Source organism: Armigeres subalbatus, chromosome 2 (genome assembly GCF_024139115.2).
Source record: "Armigeres subalbatus isolate Guangzhou_Male chromosome 2, GZ_Asu_2, whole genome shotgun sequence".
Classification (NCBI taxonomy): domain Eukaryota; kingdom Metazoa; phylum Arthropoda; class Insecta; order Diptera; family Culicidae; genus Armigeres; species Armigeres subalbatus.
Window position 1 is genome coordinate 311,900,219 of NC_085140.1, and position 7,603 is coordinate 311,907,821.

At 42.9% G+C, this 7,603-nt stretch overlaps 1 pseudogene; it reads right to left on the reverse strand.

Annotated features, from left to right (window-relative positions):
- Nucleotides 1-864: 864 nt before the first annotated feature.
- LOC134209861 (microfibril-associated glycoprotein 4-like) overlaps nucleotides 865-7,603 on the reverse strand; it is a 15,627-nt pseudogene continuing 8,888 nt past the window's right edge.

The following is a 7,603-nucleotide window of genomic DNA, read 5'->3' on the forward strand; positions in this document are numbered from 1 at the left end:
ACTACGCTGATATTTCTTTTCTTTACATTTCTGAATTTGCTCACTTTACTTTTCTCCCCAAATGGTATGGGTACTTTGCTAAGTTCGTTATGAATGGGGCTACTTTCACCGGTTTCTATTTTGTGCTTTTTATTTGATGGGTAGAAATCCACTTCTGTCCATCATGGAAGAAAAACTTACTCTTGAAGGGCCGAAGAGTTTTTGGCTAATAATTCTAACCTCTTCTTCTTCTTTATTCAAATGTTCTGCAGGGAAGTTGTTGCGGAAAAAGTTTCATGTTGGTTGAGAAAAGAAACGTTCATTCTCAAAAGGTTTTAATCTCTCAGTTTGGCTTATTAGTAGTAAACAATAAGTGTACAGTGGCACGATTATTTCTACGTATAAAGGCCAGGTCGTAATGTGATATCTGTCGTCGAAATAATTTCTTCCCTCAGCCGAGAATGCCCTGTCTGCAGGTCGGTATCTCTAAGGAGGTTTTTCGTCTGTTCCTGAAAGTTCTTGTTTAGGGTAGTATTTATCTAAAGGATATTTTATATTGACAATCAAAGAAAGTTCATGGCTACTTGGTATCGATTTTGGCATTCATAGTAGTCAAATTCTCATATCCGATAAGACCGTCAGAAAAAGTTATGGCGGAATTTGAATTGTGGTACGGTAACGTTTTGTCAGCCTCTAGGAAACATATTGACATGCAATACTTTATCAATAACAACGTACCATTTTGATTGAGTCACCATTGTGCAGGTCGGTTAGCCTCGTTAACTTTTAACACGTGCTCCGGATTAATGTACGATTTATTCGCTCCAGTGTCTATCAAGAAATTCACATCCCTTTATTAGACTTGTAGCGAATAAACGGTATTGTTTACGTTGTTGAGAGATCGTCTTCCTCTAAGCGAAAATTTGACACGTTGGGTTGCATCGCTCTACCTTGCACATTGTCATCCTCATCGTCATCGTCATCGTCGTCGTCGTCGTTATCTACGTCTACTTCGTTCTCTGATTTAAATTTTTGTTTTTGCATCGGGTATGGGGGTTTTGAATTTGTATGCTCCCTTAGGGTTCACTGGAGGGCCGCACTGCTTTTGTTGGGAAATTTGTTGAATTGAGATTTCGTGGGTCTAGATCTAATTTCCGCGTTCTGGTTTATGCTCTAAACTGACTTCGTATGCGCCATCTTCTAAGGTTTAAAGGCTTTGGATAATATAACAATGATAGCGGATAAAGATTCCTCCGATATTGTCGAGATATCGAGTAACGGTTAAAATATTCAAGGATTTCCTTTCCTGTGATGGAGTTGGAATTCAAGTTAGATTTTAGTCTTGTGTTAATCTCCTTTACATACCGTTGAAAAGAATTTCAGTGAGCTTTTTATCACTTTTCTTAATGTTAAACAGTGTCGGCTTACATTTGTCGCCAAAGTCAAACCGATCACCGTATTGTTCTAACAGGGATCTGTTTGATACCACCAATGGTATCAGTGATCGAGGCACAATGTGCAATGTCAGGATGCTCTTTGTGGCCATTCATAGAAAACTTAAAATGATACTCTTTCTAGTGCGATAAAACATCATCATTGCACCAAAAGAGCGTCCAAGACAACCAATCAAACGATGCTCGATGAGGCTGATGCGAAGAATATGCGGTGCCGTAAATCCTGCTGCACAAGATATTGTGCCTATGCTTTTACTAATTTTTCACACGAATTTAAAAGCTTTATATGTGCGTATCGGCCCAATGGCAATACAACTTTGCAAATTGAAGTGGTGATGAGTATCTTTTCGAAACGGCAAGTGAAATGATTGGTTCCTGTATCGTGCCACTCTTTTATATTTTGGAGAATGACAGTTGGAAGAAGCTTAAATCCGATCATTTCAATAGGCATGTCACAACAAATACGAAAATACTATGATGGTTGAGGAGAGGTGAGATGAACGGTAAGAATAAGCGTGTCTATATCAGGGTGTTAAAAGGTGTTGATGGTGATGGTGCACAGCACTGATCAGGATACAATCGCGCGAGCGTCTCCTCTAGTTTTATTTTTAATCGCTCTAATATACATAGAGCTTAGTGAATCGTGCCGGCCGTTGGCCCCCTTTATCTTTTACTCGTCATGTCCAGCTTTGAGATTCTTTCATTACTGCCGGAAAAATTCCGATAGGGTTCTGATGGGATCAGGGATAAGTAAAATATACTACGTATTTCCCCGACGTCATCAAAATGCCTGTTGATCAATTTCAGCCTTCAGCGCCTCAATCTCTGACTGTCTGGTCTCTGGCATTGTTTTAGTGGATTATTTTATAAAAAATAATAAAAATGAGTTACTCACGTAAATGAAATCCACATCCAAGGGGTTTGATGATCACGTCGTTGCAGGTTCGCGTGTGACGGGATTTTTACCACTTTTTAAACACCTAACGATCCCATTTCTGACACCACTTATGGGAATCGTGATATGGATTCACTTTTTAAAAAGACTGGTTACTCTAAACACTTTTATTAATAATACTAATAACAGCAGTTCACCGCATTGTCCCAAAGCTGCCAAAGGAAAGAGAACGCGCCACGCGCTCGCGGGGTTATTGTAGGCACGGATAAACTGCTGATCTAGCAGTTTGGGTCGTCCACGTTGTCTGACTGCAATTGGTGCACCTGAGTGGCACGATGTTCCGATGTTTCCATAACGACAATTCATTTCTTTATACATAGTGTTAGTTTTGGGGAACCGAATGACTCGCGATTTGGTCGAGGTTAGGGAATATAACAATACAGAAGAAAAGGAAGCTAACTCTAGGATGCTTAAGTAATTGCTGGAGTGCCGATGTTCACATAGTTGACATTCTTATGGCGATGTTTCCACATCTGTAACAGGACAAACAAACATTTTCTTGGGGAGACAACAAATGAGAGGAAGACATACGAAAGGGGGTTAACGACAGACATTGAAATGAACAACAAGAGGAAGACATATCTGTTATGGGGTACGGCTCGACAGACAAATGGATGAGCAGACTAAGATTACAGTTTTATCAGTCAACCTTCTTACAAAATTGGCTGACGAAGGACATGTATTCTGTGATCAAGGCCCGCCAACACTTCTCCTAATAGGCTTTGACTATTTCCCTCGGATCCGGAGATACCCAGTTAATGCAGGATCCAGGGCCGCGATTCTCCTCGCCCACACGACATAAATTAATCCTCGCAGCAATACAGAGATTACACTGAGAGCTCCACTCTGAAAAAAAGAATGTGCGTTTAAAAGTGTAGTGTGATTGGACATTAGACGAACAAGTCTCAAGTCCCATATTTAAATTTGAACCATGGACGCTTTCTGACACCTGTATGAATTGAATGCCCTAATCTACCCAACTTCCCATTTGTCCATTACCGTTTGCCACCTGATCAATGTATTTCCTGACGGTCAATGAAAAATCACTGGTGATTTGCTGTAAATACCACCTTCCACAGTTCCATCTTATTAAAGAGTCCGCTTTCCCATTTCCCGAGATCGGTTAGCAATGAGGAAGGATATGTCAATGAATAGTGTACAGCAGCCGGCTCAGCGGTACACGGATTGGACACCAGGCTCTTTCAGCTTAAAGTAGGCGCTATGAAAAATTGTAAAAAACACAGAAACCAGTGGAGCTGTATCCATTCTTTGTCTGGTAAAAAAGCTTCTCCCTCGCTGGCGTGCCTGTATGTATTTACTTCTGCAAATAATTGAAGGTATGACCTGCATGAAGGAAGTCTGGTATTCCATGAACCCCTTGCTTCATGGACAGACTGCGCACAGAGGAACTGTAAAAAGTCTAAGAAATTAGCACGATTGGTGTCAACCGAAGATACTTCCAGCGTCATATACCAGTGGTAAAGCCACTCATGAATCGAGATTGAGGGCTGTTTCGAGGCAGCTTCTCGATGATTGAAACCGATGATAATTCCGCGAAACGATCTGTCAGAGGGCAGTATTCCTGGGCACGCAGGCTCACGGTATGGAGTCGAATTCATGCAAATCGCGATACGGAGACAGCGGTACTGGAACTGCTGAAGCTTCAACACGTGTGTTTTAGCCGCGGACTGAAAACAGAAAACTACCGTATTCGAGGACCGACAGAATTGTTGTTCGGCATACAACGTGATAAGATCTTCAGGGTGTACCTCACCATGTTCCCGTGATTGTTCGTATGAAATTGGATTCGTTTCCGGGTAGCCCTTGTGTCAGATACGTAATGTGCTTCTCAGAAGGTGCATTTCCCGAGTCGAACTAGACCTGAAGGTATTTAGAAGACGCAAGAGTGACATTGTCTTACCCATCAGTTGGAGCGGCAACTTTCGTTGGCTTATGTTTTTTGAAAAGACGAAAGCCATCTCAGCTTCTCCGGAGAGAACTCAATACCCAGCTTCAGGTAGCCCGCGGACAAATCTGTCCAGAGAGTCTTGCAATGGTCTTTGCAGATCAACTGCGGTTGGCCCCGAAACGGATACAACGCAGCCATCCGCAAGCTGTGTTAACAAGCAATTCGGCATTAGACATTCATCACGTAAAAAATGTAAAGAAGAGCGCTCAAACATGAAGCCTGAGAGAGACCTGGTAGCTAATTCGTGAAGTTGCCAAGTCACCATGAGAAAAACTCATACGCTTCTCTGACAACCAAATTGCTGTACAAAATAATTGAAGTTCAAATTGGAGAAAGTCCACAAGCGTGGAGCTTGTCGGATAAGAACATCGACGCAAACTGAATCAAAAGCCCCTTATTGTCCAAAAATATTGGAGGCCCATTTGCTCTTAACTAAATTTCTGAAGAAAGCAACGCAAGACAGTCGTTCGTTCCCTTACCCTGCGGAAACCAAACTGTGTATCTGACAACAAACCATTCGATTCAACCCATTTGTCTAGCCGGAAGAGAATCACCTTCTCCAACAGTTTCCGAAGACAGGACAGCATCGCGATGGGGCGATACGAGTTACAATCCGACGCGGGTTTTCCGGGCTTCTGGATGGCTATCACCCTCACTTCCCTCCAATCATCCGGAACAATGTTGCACTCCAGTAACTGATTGAACAAGTTCAATAAGCGCCTCTTCGCGACGTCTGGGAGGTTTTTGAGCAAATTGAACCTTATTCTATCCATCCCTGGAGCAGAATTGTTACATGAAAGGAGAGCAAGCGAGAATTCAATCATCGAAAAGGGCCGATCTATATCATCATCAGGAAAAGCATCACGTGACACTTGTTTCACCGGCACCGAATCCGGACAGACTTCCATCGCAAAATCGAGTATCCACTGCGACGAGCTTTCACGATTTTCGTTTACGGACGACGCGTTGCGCATTCTTCTCCGACGGTCCACAGAGTTTTCATTGAGGTCTCGCGCGATAAACCTTCAACAAAAGTGCGCCATTATCCACGTTTCTTCTTTTTGACCAGCTTCTTGAACTGGATCTCGAGTGCAATGTACCGTTTGTGAAGAACGATCGATCCGTGTTCCGAAATTTCTTAAACGCGTTGGATTTCTCACGACAAAGCTGTGTGCACGCGGTGTCCCACCACGGACTATGTGGTTTCCTACGAACCGAAGCTCCTGGCACCGGCCGGCGTTGAGCATGGAGAGCGCTGTCAATAACCAACTGAGATAGAAACTGGTACTCTTCCCGCGGTGTAAGTGTTTCTGTCAACTGTATGCCATCAATGATGGCCTCCCATATTTCCCCCATTCGATGTGCTTTGTGAGGTCATGTGAGAGGTCGATAGAAGCATATTGATTATGTCCATTGGAAATTAAAACTTCGATCGGCAAATGATCACTACCATGGGGATCTTGGACCACCTTCCAAGTACAGTTCAACGATAATGAGCTCGAACAAATGGAAAGATCTAGACGGCTATCTCTTGCTGGAGAAGCCACTCGTGTAACTTCTCTTGTATTCAAAATTGACATATTGAAGTCGTCGCAGAGGTATATTATTGTTCCCCCAGCCTGTTCAGTGGGAGTTATTATCTTCCTAGAGCAACCGTGGCTCGGGCATAACCGAGCAGATGTCCGAGAGATCTCTACGAGATATCGCGGTGTTTGGAGAGAAGATATATCGAGGCGATACTGAGTTTTTCCTCTAGTCACCTGACATGCACGAAGCTTCGGTGCCTGACATCGGCAAAATCGACCCTATAGAAGGAGTGTTGTTTTTGATCCCTAAAAGCACCCTCCATATGGATTTACCCGATCGCGAGAATGATGTTAAAATCGGGAAAATAAAGGTTTACATCTGGTGTTAGCCATGTTTTACATAAAGCAAAAACATCGTTTTATTTTGTTAACTAAATTAAAAAAATATCTAATTTTGGAAGAATACTTCGACAGTTCCACTGTAGAATCGAAATCATGTGAGCCTTATCGACGAAATTAGTCATCGAGGATACAGATGACTCGAGGGAGGGCATTTTGAACCATCTGCTTCAGGAGAGGTCAGAATTGGAAGAACCTTTGACCATGTTCTTCACGGGATTGGAAGCATACAAAAATTTGAGGATGAGCTCCACGACGCCAGAAAGTGTGTACATTGGTTGATCCGTTTGCCTGGAGGTTGATCCGTTTGCTATCTATGCTCTCTTTCTGGTTGAGAAATCGAGCATCTGGGATTTTAGATGTTCTCGTTCATCCTGATGTGAAATCACAAAAGTTGAACGTTTTTGAGTTCCACCTGCGTTTGATTTCGCCATGTTGGAATGGGGCTCACTTTGGAGGCTGTTTTCTAGGCTTTTTCGAGGGACGCTGGAGTTTTTCTCCTTTCCTCGTTGAGCCTTTGAAACCAGCCCCATTTCAACTTCGAGTCAGAGTATCTTGATCGTCCAAAGGAAGAGACGAGTAGATGGTGTCAGAAACAACTGGTGAACGGCCTCCTCAGCATTTCGGCGAGCTCGTCGAGAACGCTACTGAAAAGAACGCTTCTGGTGGATTTCGGCGCTGTATGACGTCAACGGCAGAGCATGTGGAGGACCTTCGTTGCAATAGACACATTTCGGTGGCGTCTTACGCGCATCCATAGCTCTCCCCACCGATGCCAGCAAGGTTTATTGCAGCAGTACTGAGCTGTGGTTCAGCTGCTTGTAATTAACACAATTCATCACCTACGGTACATACAGCAGGGATGCCAGATACAATTTTTATAAGTCTGTATTAATCCCAGCAAAAAGTCTGTATCGTCTTATGGAGTTTAGAAGCTACAGGAAATAGAAAATTATTCAAAAACCACGCTCTTTTGACAACGAAGAATATAGAGGTTTCCATAATCAATAAGTCGGTGTAAGACTTAGTCTAGTCAAGTACGAGATACTGAAGCAAGTAAGACCACTTTTGAGATCATAATTCGTATTCTTGAATTCACTGTAAAGTTACAATCAACACACTAACTTCCTCTTTCTCAAACTCGGCAAAATCGTGCACCGCTGTAGCTCAGTAAAGTTCAGAACTGAGCTTCGGCATGAAATTTGGTTTATTGCTGATTTTCGGCAAAATGTTTACCGTATCTCAGCAAATGTGAGCAGTTAGTTGAGGAGAAGAATGCAGCATGGGCGAGATTATTGCAGCAGCAATACGTAACTTCTAG